This window comes from Macrotis lagotis, chromosome 6 (genome assembly GCF_037893015.1).
Source record: "Macrotis lagotis isolate mMagLag1 chromosome 6, bilby.v1.9.chrom.fasta, whole genome shotgun sequence".
Classification (NCBI taxonomy): Eukaryota; Metazoa; Chordata; class Mammalia; order Peramelemorphia; family Peramelidae; genus Macrotis; species Macrotis lagotis.
This window is the reverse complement of record NC_133663.1, coordinates 175074065-175093868: the sequence shown is the minus strand read 5'-3', so window position 1 is coordinate 175093868 and position 19804 is coordinate 175074065.

The window sequence follows — 19804 nt, the reverse complement described above, 5'->3', positions numbered from 1 at the left end:
TTCTATGTGAAAATATGCTAATATCTCTCAATCAAGGAGGAATTTTAGTCTTTGGAACAGAAGACTAAAGAAAAGAAAGACAGTTCATGAATTTGCTATTTTTTTTTCTTTTTCTCTCTGAACATATTTCCTCAAATCAGGACAGATACACATGGAGTAACTGAGTGAAATGTAAGGCCTGTGAAACTCAATGGCATTTCCATTCATTAAGAGTGTAATCAAAGCAGAAGTCCACAACAATGAGCTTTGAGAATTATTTGCACCTCCCTGGGACACTTATTATGTGTAATTTGGTATTTCATTATACAAATCATCTTCCCATGGAAGCTGGTTGAAGGCAGGGAAAGACCTTGGTTTAAATGAACCTAGTTTTATCCCTAACACCTAACAAGTACTATGTCCATTTACTCTGTAAATGTTTTCTAAAAGAAATTACAATGAAAGGCTAATGTAATTCATGAATTTATTATTTGTCACTCATTGGTGAAAGAAGCACTCATTCTTTACCCATAAAAGACATATATTTTACTTATTTCTTTCTTCATGAATTAAAGCACTAGTTCAGTGCAAAATATCTTCATCATGTACTGAATTTTCATGTAACTGTTACACAACTCATCAGTATCTGAGGTTAGATTTGAATTCAAAAAGATGAGCCTTCCTGATTCTAGACCCAGCACTCTATCCATTGTGCCACCTAACTGCCTAGCTGTCATAGAAGGACTCTACAAAAAATATTTCCCCATTAATTACAAGCTTGCCTGCATGTCTTAGTATTCCTTTCTGTTAGAATGAAATCTTGGTGTAAACACAATACCCGATAATGAATTACTTGATCCCCACACATCTAGGACAGTAGGAACCTAGGAAGTTCACATAAAATTTGTCAACTTCCTTCACTCCACTTAGGCTTTCTTATGTTTAGAGGAGGGTTGGAGGTTAGGACTAGGGTTCCAAAATCCAATTATATCTATTCTGTGAGAAAAATCTCTATTGCTTTCTGCTATAGTTTATCTTTACATAGCACTTTAAGGATGGTAGAAATATTATATGTATATTATTCAAATGTGCTCTCAATTTCTCTACTCCTAAATCTTTGTTCATGCCTTCCCCTCCTCCTAGAATACTCTTTTCCATTTCTACCTGCCAAAATCCTGCCCATCCTTTAAGGCACAGTTTGAATGCCATCTTATGAATTTAAGTTTCATAACAACTGGATGTGACCTCTCCCATCTGGGAACTGCACTATTTACTTCTCTTATCACATTTATTATTCCTTTTGGAACTCATATATCATGCTGTTTTGCAACTGAATTTGTGATACTATGTTAATTGTATTTGAATTTGACAATGAGAACATCATTTTCATCATTTAGTAACATCATTCTCCATTCCATCATGGAGGTACTTACTCCCTGCCTATGCTCTAATCATTACCACAGATAATTAATCCACAAATTCAGTAGACCCTCAAAAATGATGAATGAATGAATGAATGAATGAGTTAGTTTAATAGATTTATGTATATTTTTTGTTCTGGTCTCTTTTCAGTCTTATAGTTACATAGAAGTATAGTGCATGGTTAGCTCAGCAGGATCAGATTTTGAAAATAACTAACTGCTTGGGGTCCATTTTTGGTCCCTTCTCTTATTTGGTCCCCATGTCAGAATCAGAAACTTGTGGACCATGGTCTATATAGCAACAGTAGGATAATGGGCCTGGGAAGGACAGAAAGAATGAGGGATAAAAAAAAGGAATTAAAAAAAAAGGAAAATCCATGGTGTTTCCTGCTTTTTAGCACTCAAGAACAAGTAGCAAGCCCTGTGAATTTTTTAAAGCACTCTGAAGAATTAAATTGATATTGTTTCCACTTTGGCATTTTCTCCAGGGTAGATTGATGAGATGAAGTAAGTCTCAGGAGGGAAATTCCCTTAGGATTGCCTAACATTAGATTCCAACTCCCAGAAATTCATGTACCAAATTTTTACATGAAAAGCCTAGCCTTCCAATCTACTCTCCCTGTGAGTATCTGTCTATGCCATAGAATTGTCTGCCACCAGCAGCATCTGTGTGATAGGCAAAGAATAAAATAGACTTAAGATTTGTATGAAAAGGCTTGTTTGTATCTCATTTCCATAATCACCAAAGCTTAGAGAAATCAATGGATATAAAGATGGAAATTGTCAAAAACAACCTTGGCTTAAAATTTAGGAAGGGGAAAAAAACTATTCTTGTGAAACAGTGCTCTGGAGGGTATTTGTCAAGATGTTTAAGGAAACCTAAAACAACAAAAGAAAAACTGCATGAAGACTTACCTTTCAATTTCATAAGCTACACATCATACATTATGATTTCCTTAATGTGATGTTGGATTTTTTTTTGTCTTAAAATGTTTTTAGTGCTTTTCTTGTATTATTTGAAACAGAGTAAACAAAATAGGTCCAAGATATTTCTATTTAGGCCTCAATTTATCAAATTCAGTTGATTGCTCTTCATTATAAGAGTATTGGATGGAGACTTGTTAGGACACTGGGGATTGTCACAAATGAGGATTTGGAAGGAAATGCCAAGATTACTAGCATTGATTTTAAAAGGTTACTATGCTTTTAAAAGATTTTTTCCCCTCTTCCTTAAGTACAGAAATGTCTGTGCTGATGTATTTAGAGGAATCAATTGCTTTGGCTGCTTCTGATTATGAATGTAATGTTGCTCTTCCTATATTCATGGCAAAAAAGGTAAACTATAGGATGGAAGAAGTATTTCTTACTATTTGAGGAATCAAAGGTTATATCTACATTTCAATCAATAGACTTTTTGGTTAGCCTGGCATCCCTTATATACAGATGGAAGAAGCAGGGGTAAATAATTTTATAGCCAGAAAGCTGAAGATGTCCCCAGATTATTAGTAAAAGAAAGAATGTGTGGTGAGGGTGTAAGTAGTATACATATCATGGTCTTAATAGTTGGCTTTGAAGAGTAGAAAAAAGATAATAACTTGGATGAGTAGAAAGAACAAAGGAAAGCTTTCCCCCATCCCCCCTTTTTTCCTTCAATGATTGGGATTATCCAAATGCTTTTGTAAACTGATAGAAAAGGGCTAATAGGGAAATAAAAATGTAGTCACTGCTGTTCCTATATCCCTCTCCTTAACAATTTCAAGTTTCTAGACCTACCACTCACTATAACCAATCACCATCATTTAACCGCCCCACTCCTCTCGCCCCACCAACCTCTTGAAAGAGTCATCATGATAATAAATTCTATACTCTTGAGATCCATATTCTGTCATCCTACTTTGGTGCCTTTCAACCTTATAGCTTTCTGTGTCCTCTGTTTCCAATATACCAGAAATATATGATATTATCACTGTAAACAAAAGCTGTGTGCAAAAGAGAACTACATATATTTTGAGCAAACTTTTCTTCTTCCTAAGCTTATATTTTACACTTATATTCCATAGTTAAAATTTTACAGCTTACATTCCATAGTTAAAAAGTGGGAATCTTAGTTGTATCGGGCTCATACAAAAACTTCTGAGTTTTATGTGTTATAATCAAAATTATTCTTGTGTCTTCTATGAGCCTTTCTATAGAACTGTATATTAAAGAAGTAATTAACAATTAGGGAATAGTTGAACAAATTATGGTATATGAATGGAATACTATTGTAAGGAATAAAGAAAGAGATGGTTTTATATGGACCTGGGAAGACTTGTAGGAATTGAAAAAGAGTGAAATGAGCACAGTCAGAAGAATAATTTGTGCTATAATATCAATATTGTAAAAATTAACAATTCTGAAAGACTTTAGAACACTAATCAACTAAATAATCAGCCATGATTCCAGCAGTCTGATGAAGGATGCTACCCACATCAAGACAAAGATATGATGGATAAAAATGCGGAATAAAATACAAATTTTAGGAAGTGGCAATGTAGGAATTTGTTTTGATTTTCTGTGCTTATATGACACATGGGATCTTTTTTTCCTCTCCCCCTAACTGGTATTTCAATCTTCATTGAAGGAGAGAATAACCACATCTGTTGATATTCCAACCCTCAAATATGGAAGTGTCAAAATATCAAAGTTTTAGAGTATATTCTTGATGATGAGTGGCCCAGAAGAGACCCAATAGCTGTGGCCCTCAGTGGTTGCCTCTCCATCACTTCTCAAAGAAAAAAAAAAGAAATGGTGCAGTTTCTTGGCTAGAGGCCTAGATGAGGCCTGGGGCCCAGTGCAGTCTGCTTGCTGTGGCTGCTAGCCTAGCAGGTAGAGAGATGAAGTGCTTCCTGAATTTATATTTCTCCACCACTTTCAGTCAAGAATTGTTGTTGTTGTTAACTCACATAGTAATGTCTAACTCTATTGAGGTTTTCTTGGAAAAGATACTAAAATGTTTTGCCATTTTTCTTTTCCAGTGGATAATGGTTAACAAAGATTGATTTGCCAATTCACAGTTAGTGAATGTCTGAGACTAGATTTGAACTCAGGTTTTCCTCAGGCTCTATCCATTGAGAACCTAGCTGCCTTGCCTTCAGTCAAGAATAGTGATGTACAAAGAAATCTGTTGATAAAATTCTCTCTTTCTCTCTCTCTCTCTCTCTCTCTCTCTCTCTCCCCTCTCTCTCACATCTTGTTTCTCATTCATCCCTCCTTAGGGTTTTGGAAGTAGAATCTCACTTTTTTTGGAAATACAGAAAAATATATAATAGCCTTCTGGCTACTTTATGAGTATCCTATAAATTCCTATAGAGTTGAGTTAAATTGCCTCTCCTTCCCCCCTTACCCCCCCCCCCCCCCCAGTGAAAGATAATTTAACAAATCTTCTTGTGCAAAGATCATACTGCATCTCTCTTTCTCAACACTGTGATATGCCAAACTTTTGAAAATAAGTCCCAACTCTCTTTTTACACTGATCCTCTGACTCCAAATTCTGTGTTCTTTCCTATATATAATATTGTGTTCTCTCTCTCTTCCTCTCAGAACTTTGTTTGGACAGCTTCTTTTATACTTACTATGATACAATATCAGTCAGTTGTTTGGATATATTTTTTCCTCCATTATTTCAGTTACTCCAAAAATGGCCTAGGAAAGGTCAGGTGGACAGAAAATATCTGACAAACCCATCAATATAGCCCATCAGTACTATAGACACTGTTGAGGAACAATGTACTGGAACCAGATTTGAATAAGGAGGAGAGAAGGGGCTAACTTCCATTTGGGGAACTGGACAGCACTTGTAATGCTCCCAGGTTTTCTCTAAAACAAAGATTCATTTTTATTTCTGAATCCTGGTAATACTATATAACTATGTCAGAGAATACCCCCAGTCACTGAAACATTAAAAGTTTCACATCACCTGAAAGAAAACAGTGATTTCTGTGGTGGGGATGAATAAGATTCAGGATATTATGGATCAAAAATTGAGTGTCAGAAGCTATAGCTATATTAAACATATCTATATCTATATCTATACACATATGTATGTATGTATGTATGTCTGAGAACAGGATTAGTATATGTTATATCAAATATATGTGCATATGTTTATGCTTATTGTGTATGACTAGAAAAACAATGCTGATTCATAAAGAGAGCAAGAAATAGTCAATAAAGCAGTCTATATGCTCCTTTGCTTTATCTACATTGACAAGAGAATGAATGGATCCATGGTGAATGATATATAGGAAAATATGAACAAGAGTCTAATAGTATGAAAGCATAGAGGTAGGATGAAATTTTAATGGGAGGAAGAAGTCCTCAATGTGATGATGGAGCATGAATTTTTTCATTTGTACTATGTAGGTATCACAACCCCTCAGAGTGAAGTGGTTTATTCAAGGTAATACAGAAAGCAAATAGTAGAGCCAGAATTTGAAAACATTCATATTGTAATTACTTCAAAGTAAGGAGTTTCTTCCTCTAGAGGAAATCACTTATTCTGTGTTCTTCAATTCAGTTCAATAAACATTTATTAAGTAACTACTACATACAAGGGCTTGTGCTTGGCAAGTCATAACTTAACAAGTTGAATTGAGCTGCAGTATAGGAATGAATTTTAAAAAAATGTATAGATGACAAACAGACCCAATTCTAATATAGGAAACCATAAAAAGAAGGGGTGGATCCACCTAGGAGTTGGCATGGAAAAACTGTGAATAATATATGTATCACTAGAACTTAGTAGAACTTCAGAGACCTCAATGAACTTCAGGAATGATTCATAAGGTTAGTTTGTATTAAGATTTGTTGTCCTGTTTTTAGAACTGTTTGTTTTCTTCATTTATAAATCCAATTTTCTCAGTAGATTTTCTGGTCCGTTGTAGGTGCTCTGAGGTTCAGAACTGAAGTTTAAATATATGATCCTACATGACCCACAAAAAAATAGTGTTTAGTAGATGAGGTATAGAAGATTAACATATTCTCTGACATAGCCATAATTTGCTTCAGTCAGTTTAAATTATAGTAAAAGTCAAAGGGAAATGGAAGGGAGATGGAAAGACATGCTCAAATGAATGCAGAATTCGAGAATAACAAGGAGAGATAAGGTTTTCTTACATGAACAATACAAAAAAAAAAGAAGAAAGCAATACAATGGGAAAGACAAGAGAACTCTTCAGGAAAATTAGAGATATCAAGAGAACATTTCATGCAAAACTAGGCATGATAAAAGACAAAAATGGTAGGTACTTAACAGAAGTAGATTAAGAAGATGGGACAATGGGGCAGCTGGGTGGTGCAGTGGATAGAGCACCGGCCCTGGAGTCAGGAGTACCTGAGTTCAAATCCGACCTCAGACACTTAATAATTACCTAGCTGTGTGGCCTTGGGCAAGCCACTTAACCCCATTTACCTTGCAAAAAAAACCTAAAAAAAAAGAAGACGGGGCAAGAATAAGAACTATTCAAGAAAGATCTTAATATCACCAATAATCAGAATGGTGTTATTACTAGTCTAGGCTTAGGTATTCTAGATAATGAAATAAAACTAGGAAGCATTGCTAACAATAAGGCTTGTGGAGGTGATGGAATTCCAGCTGATCTGTACAAAATCCTAAAAAGATGATGCTGATTTTTTTTTGGGGGGGGGTTGCAAGGCAAATGGGGTTAAGTGGCTTGCCCAAGGCCACACAGCTAGGTAATTATTAAGTGTCTGAGGTCAGATTTGAACTCAGGTACTCCTGACTCCAGGGCCGCTGCTCTATCCACTGCACCACCTAGCTGCCCCAAGATAATGCTGTTTTAAAAATGTTGCACTCAGTATGCCAGCAAATTTGGAAAACTCAACAGTAACCACTAGATTGGAAAATATCAGTTTATATATTCCAATACTAAAGAAGAGCTTGTCAAAGAATGTTCAAATTACCAAACAATTATGCTCATTTTCACATACCAACAAGGTTGTGCTTAAGATTCTGTAAGTTATACTTCAGCAATATTTGAACTGAAATTACCAGAAAGAGGCAGAAGAACCAGTGACCAAATTGTCAACATTCACTGGATTATGAAAAAAAAAATGAAGTTTCAGGAAAAAAAATTTAATCCTGCTCCAGTGACTAACCTAAAGTCTCTGACTGTGAATCACAACAAAATGTGGCAAGTCCTCAAAGAGATGAGAGTTTTTGAGGAACCTGTATGTGGGTCAAGAAGCAACAGTTAGAACTGAGCATGGAGGAACTGATTGATTTAGTATTGGAAAAGGAAAATGACAAGGTTGTATATTGTCCCCTTATATATTTAATTTATATGCAGAGTACATCATGTGAAATGCCAGGTTGGTTGAATCAAAAACTGCTTTGCTGGGAGAAATATCATCAATCTCAGATATGCAGACAATAATATTATCATGGCAGAAAGTAAAGAATAATTAAGTCTCTTGTGGGTGAAAAGAAACAGTAAAAAGGCTAGCTTGAATCTTAACATAAAAAAACCCAAACCTAATATCATGGCAATTGGACTCATTATTTTCTGGCAAATAAAGGATGAAGAAATGGAAGCTATGTCTGATTTTATATTCTTGTCCTCAAATATCATTGCATTCAGTAACTGCAGCCATGCAATCAAAAGACACTTGCTCCTAATAAATACATAACCTTGTTGACAATGGTCTTAATAGTCAAAGCTATGGTTTTCCCCAGTATAATGTGTGGCTGTGAAAGCTGAACTATAAGGAAACTGAGTGCCACAAAATCAACAGTTTCAAATTGTGATGTTGGATAAAACTTTTGAAAGTCTCCTGAACAGCAAGGAGCTCAAATTAGTCTAAATTAATTCAGTCTAGTCATTTGAAAGTCAATAAATGAAGCTTAAATACTCTGGATCACATACCAAGATAGAACTCATTGCCTTTGTTAAAGATTTCAGGCAAAAGGAGAAGGGGATGGCAGAGGATGAGATGGATCAATAGTGTGATGGAAGCAATGGACATGAGCTTGGACAAACTTTGGGAGATAATGGAGGATAGAAGGGTCTTACATCTTATGGCCCAGGGAGTCATGAAGAGTTGGACATAACTGAAGGACAGACAGCAACAAAAAAGTGATCTTTTGGTTGTTCTCTTAGGAAGTCATTTTTACCAAATTAGGTTAGTCATATGCCTAGCTGTGTGTCTCCGGAAACATTGACAAACTATTCAGTGCCCCATCAACTTTTTAAAATTATGAATTAAAAACTGTACTGGTAGAGTGGGAGTTTCTTACACCAAACAAATCGCTAGATGATTTTTGCTTTGTATTTGAATTTATGGTTACAACACATTTTAAATGTCTTCTTATTTAACTTCCCATCTCTGAAGCAATTAGTGCAAATTTTATTATCCTCATTTTACAGAGTACTTGAGACCCAGGGAGTTAAATGACTAACCAGTGGTTAGACAACTATTAGGTAGCTGAACTATGGTTCTCTTTTAGGTCTATCTGATGGTCCAGTGCTCTTTCCATTATATTATAAAAATGTCTTAAAAGAGTTGTAGATACATCTATTTCCAGGGGGGGGGGGGAATATACGGGGTGGGGGGAAGATATCATATAGTAAAGTCACAAGCTGTGTGCTAAAGAAGATTGTTGGATCAGAAAAAAAAAACCCTGTTCTTTTTTCAGTGTACTTAGGTTCAATATTTTCTTCTCTTTTTGAAAACACATTGGGTAAATTTCCTGTAATAATTATCAGTCAAAATTATGAATTAAATGAGCAATCAGTAATGCTGGAACTGAGAAAGTAGGAACACCTACTGGACCTTTTCAACTTTGACAATTCTAGATTGACTATTTCGAAAGTCATGAAATAATTCATTTGGCATATTGACCATTAATGATAAATCAAATCAATTAAGTGACTTTACCATTATTTTCATTTTAAGTTTTCATTTCACTTTGGAAAGGGCCTATGGAGTAATTTCTTTTCTTTTCGAATTAGAAATACTTCCCTCTTACTAAGAGTGCTGGTTCCCCAGGAGGGGAAAGTCCTAATAAATACATTTTCTAAATAAACTAGGGATAAAGATATTAAAGAGCTTCTAAAAATTAGGATATGTATATAGAAGTGTTACTATTTTATATTCTTTAACCTTTTCATTATGTCATTTAAGACTACAGATTAGCCTGTAGGTGACTTTATAATAATTTTATTAAGTGAGGGGGGGGGAAGATTTTACATTTTTAATGCAGCAAACTTATAATCGGGATACATTTATAGTATTTTTGTGGGAGAGGAATTCATAATACTACTGTTATGACCATCAGTAAAGTATTTTCTACTTTGTGTCAGCTTTCAGAAGGATAAGCAATGTCAATTCATGTTTCATTCTTTTTTTTTGTGTCTAAATATGCATTGTGTTCAATCCATCAGTTCTAATAGAATTTTTCCTCCCCCTCTTTCGTATCTTTCTTCATCTCCCTCCTTCCCTCCCTCCTCTCCTTCCTTCCTTCCTTCCTTCCTTCCTTCCTTCCTTCCTTCCTTCCTTCCTCCTTCCTTCCTTCCTTCCTTCCTTCCTTCCTTCCTTCCTTCCATCCTTCCTTCCTTCCTCCCTTTATCTCTCTCTTTCTATCTTTCTTCCTCTCATTGTCCATCTTTCTATTTTTAAGAAACCTTAAACAGATAATATTTGGAAACCATGTGTGACCAAGGCAGCATGTTCAGTCATTTGAAAGAAGAGCCATTGTTATACTCATACTAGGTGATGCCTTCAAGAAAGTGGGGCATGTTATTTTCATAAAAAGTACCCAAACTCCTTCTTTTATGTCAGGGATACTAAAACCACTTAATTTACATTTTTAGGAGGAGGCAGAGAATGAAATTTCTTTGAACCAGCTATTCAATTTGTTGCAGGAAGTTATTATTTTGATCGGACCCGTTAGTTTCTAAAGTCTCTTGGCAATAATACAAAAATAGCTTTCCCTTGTTAAAAAAGAAAGACCTGCAAAAACAAATTAAAAATGTGTTAAGAACAAAATAAACAGACATTTTATTTTCCAAACTTGGGAGCCTCTAAATTCACAGACTTCTGGAATCTGTGCAGCTCCACCCAACTACTTCACATTTTACTGCCCTTTTGGTAGACTCTACTATTCATTTTTCTACTTTAGCATGAGAGAAATCATTTTCCAAATGTCGGAAACAGTGTAGATTCACATTTTTTCCAGAGGAAAAAAAGTCTCTATCTTACGTCTTAAATTCCTAATAGAGAAATAGTGTCTGTATCATTCTCTCTGTTTTTATAGTGGAATTTGAGAACTAAAAGGAAAATGGCATATCAGTTTATAGTAGAACCCTACATATGGTGAAAGGATTTCTAAATTTGTGTAGAAAATGTAATCCACAGAGCTAGATTCTCATGGTCTGAAATCCCATATATTATAGTCCCTCCAGGCCTGCTGGTCACTTGGGATTGTTGAAATAGTACTTCAGTCTATCTTTTTTTTTTTAGTTATACATTACACACACACACACACACACACACACACACACACACACACACACACACACATGCACAGGCGCACATGCGCACATACACAGAGCTAACTACTTTGTAGTGCCTTGATATAAGCCTAGAATTTATTCTAGGTGACTAGAAAATAATATTGATTAAATATTACAATGACTATCCTTCTTTGGGAGATGTTAAGTTGACAGAAAAATAATTTTAAAGTAAGCTATTAAGGACAGACATATATTATAGATATATGGATATATGCCTGATGAAACACATTATACAATGGAAAGTAAGCACTCAAAAAAGTGTGTTTATTCATTTATCCAGTATATGTTAGAGAAAAATAATAAACAGTATTTGGCTTTTAATCAGATTCCATAAATTTTCTGTAATGATAAGCTGAATTGTAATTTTAACCTGGGTATTTGGGGAACAGAATAATAATAATAACAATTCATACTCATGGAGCTTAATTAACAGAGTGCTTTCCTCAAAATAACTCCATGAGGTAGGCAGGGAAAAGGCCAGATTTCTAATTTCACTGGAACTACAATTCCAAGGTAGTAATTCATTAATCCTGGGTATAAAAATTCCCCTATTAATACAGTTAAAGTGCCTTCTTTTCAGTTTATAGTCTTAGAAAATTGCCTGGTACATTGAGAGGGAGAAGTGTTTTTCCTAGGTTGATAAGCTAGTCCTCCTAATCTACAATGCTATGCTACCTTTTAGTTAGTAGTGCTAAAATTTTCTGATTTGACAGAACCACTTTTTTTTTTTTTTTTTTTTTTTTTTGCAGTTGGGGAAGCTAGATGACTCAGAGGATAATGTGCCAGACCTGGAATTATAGAAACTCATCTTCCTGAATTCAAATCTGGTCTCACTAGCTGCATGACTCTGGACAAATCACTTAATCTGGTTTGCCTCACTTTCCTCTTTTGTAAAATGAGCTGTAGAAGGAATGCCAAACCATTCCTATACCTTTTCCAAGTAAATCCAAAATGGGGTCTTGAAGAGTTACACATGATTGAAAAACTGAATAGCATGCTATTGCCCTCCCTTAAAAAGGCAATTACAGCTAGCAATTATATTGGGTTACTCTGCTTTGTCTTTTTGGATATTATCTCATTTGTTCCCCCCAAAGCTTAGAGGCATTAATACAAATACTATCATGCTCATGCTAAAGACAAAAGAATTAAGTTTGAAAGAGATAAAATAATTGGTCACATAGCTACCAAAGTGGAACATTTGAGACCAGAACTCAAGTTTGAGCACTAATGTTATTATATCAAACTAATTGTTTGTGCTAAGTATCACAGATAACCCCAAGTTGTACAGCCTTTGACCACATCAGAATGTGAATATATGACTTTATTTGAATATATGACTCCTTTGGTCTCTAAGGGATAATTATACCAGTAAAACTATGGAGTTGAAAATGACTGTACATTTCAAAGCACTTTCAAATAAATTAGCTCATTTGTCCTTTATGACCACCCTGAGAAATCAGGCAGGTTTCAAACTGTAAGAACAGAAATTCTTAGTTTCATTAAAATTTTAAAAAAATCCTTTTTTTGATATTAGATTATATTCATTTATTCATGATTGTTAAGTTCAAAGCAAAAAGAAAGTATGTTAAAAAAAACACCTTATAGAAAGGAAGACAGAATGGTGGATATCATTTTACCTTAATAAGTCTCTTCTGATTCTTACTAGCTCAGTGACCTTAGGGAATGATAACTAACATTTATATAGTGTTATTATATAATGTATCAAGTGCTTTATAATTATTATTTTATTTTATTCTCACAGCAACTCTGGGAGGTGGCGTGCTTTTATTATCTCCAATTTACAGATGTGGAAACTGAGACAAAAAAGAGATTAAGTGATTTGTCCAGGGTCAAACAACTAGTAAGTATCTGAACTGGATTTGAACTCAGGACTTCATGATTCCACACCTGTACTCTACTTAGCTAGCCAAAATCAAAATTAGCAAGGCAGAGCCAGAAGCTGAGTTTCCTGTTCGAGTTGATTCAATACTATAATTTATGGTCTCAAGATGAAGTGGCCAAGAATTTCTAAAAGGATATCAATGACAACAAAATCCCAAATGAAATAAAAACACAACAGTATCATGCAATTAAGGGGCATCTTTGCTGCACTTCTGATACTGGTGTGAGGATTTCAACCACTTCACCACTGGGGTCCCCTGAAGTTTCTTAGGTTCTGACACTGTTAGTCAAGGTGGTATGGCACTGGGACATAGTGACCAATGTGGAGAGCTCTTCTTGATAGAGATAGCCTGCTTCGATAGGGTTATCTTGTGGTAACTGAAGTAGATTAGAAAGAGGTTAAGAGATGCCCAGTAAGTGAGGTGGAATTTGAACTGAAGCTCTACAATCTATTTGCTGTGTCCTAGGTGTCCTAGGCAACACCAGAGGTGGTTGTTGTTCAGTCATTTTCAGTTGTGTCTGACTCCCCATAGTCCTATTTTGTATGGTGTGTATGTGTATGTCTGTTTTTTGTTTTGTTTTGTTTTGCAAAGATACTTGAGTGGTTTGCTATTTTCCTTCTCCAGTTCATTTTACAGATAAGGAAACTGAGGCAAACAGGGATCTAACTATTAAGCCAAGAAGGGTTCTGAATGGATTCCCATGGTGGAAATCACATATCCTCCTTATGTGAGAGTATTTTAGATGTGAGAAAATTGAGGCTCAAAAAAAATTACTTTGTCACAGTGAATTGGTATCCTAGCAGATATTACTTTACACAATGCAGCCTTCCTTCTCAGTAAGTTTCTGTTCATTTAGTTTGAGTTGATATCACTTCAGGATGCTTTGAAATGTCAATATGCCTAAGGTCATAGAATTATCGGTATATGTGAGAAAGAACAGTGCTATTACATCTGCTGCACAGTTTTCTTAGGTTCTTCTATGCACAGAGTGAACCACTCATCCTTCATCTTATGACAGGAGACATGTTCTCATTCACGAATGACATCCGCGGTTATTGGAATGCTTTCTCTGTGAGTGAACAAACTGGTTTCTTTCTGGCATGACCTTCCCACTTCCACACATCTACATCTCTGCCTCTGTTCGTTCTTTCTCTCTCTCTCTCTGGTCCTTCATCTCCCCCTTTCCCACCCTCCCTACTGCGTTGCCTTTGCTTCATTTTGTCTCCTGTCTGCTTCCCGCTGCCTGCTGCTACTGATGAGAGTGCTTTCCTCATATTCGTCCTAGCGGGTGGGGTGGGGGGGCTGACTTAAAATACCTCTCCTGCTGTGAAAGACATGAACAGAGCATTGTTAGGTGTACCAGCGGCCTGCATTCCATCCAACTGGGAACAACGAATAAACTTAGAAGCTCTGTGATGAAGATGGCAGGTCACAGAGGGGAGAGGCAATCCAGGGAAGAGATTTACCGAATTCTGAATTCTGCCTCTGGGGAGGTGGGCATGGTTAATATCTTGGATCTAACCAGAGAAAGGGACCTCAAGAGATGAACCAGCCTAGCTCCATTCTTCAGTTAACTTAGCTATTATTATCCCCATAGTATAGATGAGATAACTGAGGTTAAAGGAATGAAGTAATATTTCATAGTTTGTAGCATTTCTGAAATTACTTATTCTTCCTTTCCTTCCTCCTATCTTTTTTTTTTTTAATTTTAGGTTTTTGCAAGGCAAATGGGGTTAAGCGGCTTTCCCAAGGCCACACAGTTAGGTAATTATTAAGTGTCTGAGACCCGGATTTGAACCCAGGTACTCCTGACTCCAGTGCCGGTGCTTTATACACTGTGCCACCTAGCCGCTCCTCTTCTGATCTTTTTAAAAAAAAATAATTCAGTCATCTTTTTAATCAACAGAAATCTAATTTCTCTCCTTTTCATGTAGCCACAACCCTCTTTGGAAAAAGTAAACAAATTCCTCTAAATAAATATGTAGAATCAAACAAAACATATTCCTTCCTCTACCAAGTTCAAAAATGTCTCATTTTAAAAATTGTTTTAAATTTTAGAATAAGTTGTTATTCATGTCTTTTATTTTTTTAGATCCCCCTTGCTTCCTCATATCCCTTCCCTTCCTAGAGAGACATCACATTTTAAAAATATTTTTTAAAGACATAGAAAGGAAAAAAATTCAGCATAACTGATCAATCAATCCATCAGTTACAACTGAAAATATACAACTATTTTGAATACATCAGTATATCTGAAAACATATGCAATGGGCAATATTTGTGAACCTCCCACCCCCTGAAAAGGGTGTGATGGGAGTGTCTTCTCATATATTTTATTTTAAGTCATGCTTGTTCTTTATTTTTTTTGCACAATTACTTTTGATTTTTGAGGGTCTGGATAAAGGGTTAGAAAAACTTATTTCCAAACACACACACACACACACACAACACACAACAACAACAACAACTACTACTACTACAGCTAAAACAACAATGAAGTACCAATCAAGTCTCTTTTTTCCCTGATTCAAGCTCCAGCCTTGCACATACCTCTGGGAAAAACTAAGCTGTTCAAGTGGTAGAAGTCTTCCTTGTGGTTCTCCTTGTCATTACTTTTAAATACCACTATACTTAAAGCATCTGCCTGGGGCAAAAATACAAGTTTTTCTTCTCTAGTAAAAACTTCCATAAAAGTCAAACAAAAAAGTGAATAAAAAGATGAAAGCAAATAAATTATGCTTTTTTTAAAAAAAATACTACATAAGTTTGTTATTGATTCAGCCCACCCTGATTTCATTTTGACTGGCCAACCAGACCACCACTAATTTTGATGGTGGATGTAGATCTAGATTTTATTTACTCTTTAAAGGGGGTAATTCATAATCTGAATAAGTGAAAAGGCATTCAAGAAACTCAAAGTACTTTCTCAATCCTTTGTTTATAAGTCCATTTGAACAATGTGGAAGGAGATCGGGAAAAAGTCTTATAGAAAGAAAGCATCTCTACAGATGCCTGAGAAAATAGACTGTTAAGGTTGTACTTTGAGAAGGGAAGAATTTTTTTAAAGTTATTTCATTTTAAAATGATGTTACCACCAAAAACTGGGTCTGATCCAATCACATTCAATGCACATTTATTAAGCTCCTACTATTTGCAACACAGTGTATTAAGGGCTGAGGATAATAAACTAAGATGAAAAAGGATCTTGTCTCTCAATGAGCTTACAATCCTACAAAGTGGAACATACTGTAGGAAGACAAAACATGTGAGAAGAGAACTTTCCACTTGTAAAAATAAAGTCCTAAAGTGATTTTGAGGAAAATTTCAAAACATTGTAACTACTTTGGTAAAATGAATACCACTATAATCCACAGTTACTAGAGGCAAAAGCTGAGGAAAAAAAATGAGTTTGACTAAGTACCCTCAGCTGTGGTGATAAATAAAACCTACTAGATATAAAAAGGTGTTTTCTATTTTCTTATTCCCCCCCCCCCCATGTCTTCTTCTTGTTACTGATAAGATAACATTTAAAACACAACACATAAGATAACATTTAAAATACAACACACAACTTTGGTAACATTCCTAGGAATCTCTTATTAGTTGTAGCCAAGTAACAGAATTACAGGTATTGATTGATGCATAAGATTAAGAGTTGAAATAATTGTTCTAAAGGAGGAGCAATAGGGAGCATAGGAAGAGCAATAAGACGCTATTTATATATATATTTAATTTTTATTTATTTTATTTTTAATTCATGGAATTAAACAAGCATTTCCATAAGATAGTATATTGTAAAGCAAGATGATTAAATATGAAACTGCATTGTATAATGCACATTGTATATATGTACTCTGTATATAGCAACAATTCTAATATACCAAATTCCATAATACCTACATAATTTATTCATCCATCCCCTGGTACATGGGCTGTTCCTTTCAAATATATACTAGTTGTCATGTAAAATTTTTTAACTTTTTTCTTCCCTCCATCCCTACCCCAGAGATAGTTACCATTAGACACAAATATATATACATATATATATATATATATATATATATATATATATGTATATATATTTGTTCCTCTGGATGCAGAAAGTGTCTTCTTTAATATTTTGATGTGCACTTTGTAGTTAATTTGGGTATTTATAATAGTCAAAATGACTTATGCACTCAAAGTTGTTTTTAAAACATTATTGCTGCTACCAAACACAACATTCTCTTCATTCTGCTATTTTGTTCTTTATTATTTTGTGCAAGTCTATCTATGTTTTTCTAAGATCACTGAGCTCATAATTTTTAATAGCATAGTAATATTTCATCTCAATTATATACCACAACTTGTTCAACCCATTCCCCAATTGACAGGCATACCCCAAATTTCCAGTTATTTGGCACCACAAAGAATATATATTTAGAGGTTGAAACACAAAATCAAGGGCTTTAGGCTCAAGGGCCATTTTTTAGGGGGTAATAAGCTTAAATTAGAACCAAGAAAAATGTCAAGTATATGTCAAAGTAACAGGGAGGTTAATTAGACTGTAGAATAATCTCCCAAGGAAGTAGACAGTGCTCCAATGAAGACAACTAGACTGAACATAGCATTTTAGAATATGACTTAATTGTAGTATGAAGGCAATATACTTTCTTTCCTTTTGTGACTCACCATTCTGGAGTAATATAGCAGGCATTTTATTCCATTGCTCATAACTAATAGCTAAACTTTGAAAGAGGAAATAAGGAACAACTTTTCCATATTTGGAAGCTGGTTATTGAGCAAATGAGTTTAAGAAAGGTAGGGAATTTGTAATAATAGTTAAATGGTTCTTACTCACCTACAACCTAGTGCTTTCCAATACCCACAGTGTCCCCTTGTGCAAGGCTTGTAGAAATTACTATTATACAGTATTTATGTGGTATATCAATAACAAACATCAGGTATTTTTAAGGCATTTTTTTTTCATGCTTCACAACCACCCTAGGTCACGGTTTGACATAGTTTTCCTTTTAAAAATTGTTTTTACTGATGCTTTTTTGTTTTCACATTACAGTCATTTCTGTTTCTAATACCCCACCCCACTCTCTTTTTACCTACCATCCCATTCCCACCCAGTGAACTAAAGTAAATAGTTAAGTCAAAATCAGCCCAAATACTGCCATGTCTGACAATTGTATATCCCACTGGGGCCGCTAGGTGGCGCAGTGGATAAAGCACCGGCCCTGGAGTCAGGAGTACCTGGGTTCAAATCCGGTCTCAGACACTTAATAATTACATGGCTGTGTGGCCTTGGGCAAGCCACTTAACCCCATTTGCCTTAGCAAAAACCTACAAAAACAAAATTGTATATCCCACCTCTTACCCAAAGAAGGGAGATACATTTCATCATTTATTCTCTGGAACCAAGACTAATCATTATGATAACTTGGAATTCAATTTCTTTTTAAGTAGTCTTTTCATTTAACACATTGTAGTCATCATGTATCTTGTTCTCTGCCTGTACTCCCTTCACACTGAGTTACTTCTAGTGAATGTATTAGTAAATATTTAAAATAGGAAAAATAGTATTGCCCCACATATTTTAAAATCTTATCTACATTATTAATACATTCTTAAGTTTGGATAATTAACAAAATAATCAGTCAGTCCCTGATGGGGCAGTTTTGCTAATTTCAGAGGCATAAATGCTTACTTCAGATCATCCTTCCTTGGTTTCTTTACACAAGTCTTCTTCTGTTTTTCTAAATCCTTCATAATCATCACTTCATATAGTACAATGCTAATATAGCATTTTACATTATATGTACATGACATAATTTATTCAACCATTCCCTGGTACATGGACATCCTTTTTGTTTCCAGTTTTTGTTGCTAAAAAAAAAAACCCCAAACAACTTTTCATGACTTTTTGAATGACCTTTTCAGGTATATATGGTCCCTACTGATATCATGAAATCAAAGGTTAAGAATAGTTTGGTGAATTTTCTGGCATAATTAAAATATTAGTTGTTGGAATGATTGACCAGTTTACAGCTCTACCAAAGTGACTTAATGCAGCTCTTTTTTTTTTTTTTTTTTGAAGGAAGTCGGCCAATAGCTCCATTAGAAACAGGTCTGATGCAAAAGCTGCCTTTGTCTAAGTATTGCCTAGTCTGGATCAAGCTTAATTTGTAAGCAGTGATTTTTCTCCAAGGGCAAGGGGGTTAATCACCAATTTGTAAGGAAAGAAGGGAGCCTAGTACAATAGTAGTCCCTTAATTGGTATTTTTTTTGACTTAAAAATAGTTCATATTGTTTCTCCTCCAGATCCTGTTCCTTGCTTCTGGTTTTCAAACTATGTTTCTGTCCCTTTTTTCAGTGTCCTTGCCCTGGAAAATTCAATCAGAATTTGAACCAATATTCCACTGTGAAATATACCCCATTCTCCCATTGATGAGTTTTTTCCTGGGACTTTCATTTTGTGGGGTGGCCCAAGCTGACCTTCATTCCTTTCTCAGCCTTGTTCCTAGTTTCTGGATTTTAAAACTATGCAGTCACTGAGCTTTCTCGTTACCCACCACCCTTTTAACTCCTTGATTTTTGCTCTTAATTTTATCCTTCTCACAGCACAATATCTGTACAAGTTCAGTACTTAAATTCATCCATCCCATTTCCTTGTTCCTTTTCTTCTTTTCCATCCTACCTTTCCTTTCTTCTCTTCCTGCTTGTCTTCCTATCTACATCCTCTTTTGTTATCCTTCTTTACCTCCCTATCTCCCTCATCCTTCCTACTTTTTCCTCATTCCTTCTCTCCCTCCCCCCTCCCTCCCTCCCTCCTTCCTCCCTCCCTTCCTTCCCACTTCCCACCTTCCCACCTTCCTGCCCTTCCCACCTGCCTTCTCTTCTTTCTGTCTTCCCTCCTTCTTCCTTCTTTCCATTCCTT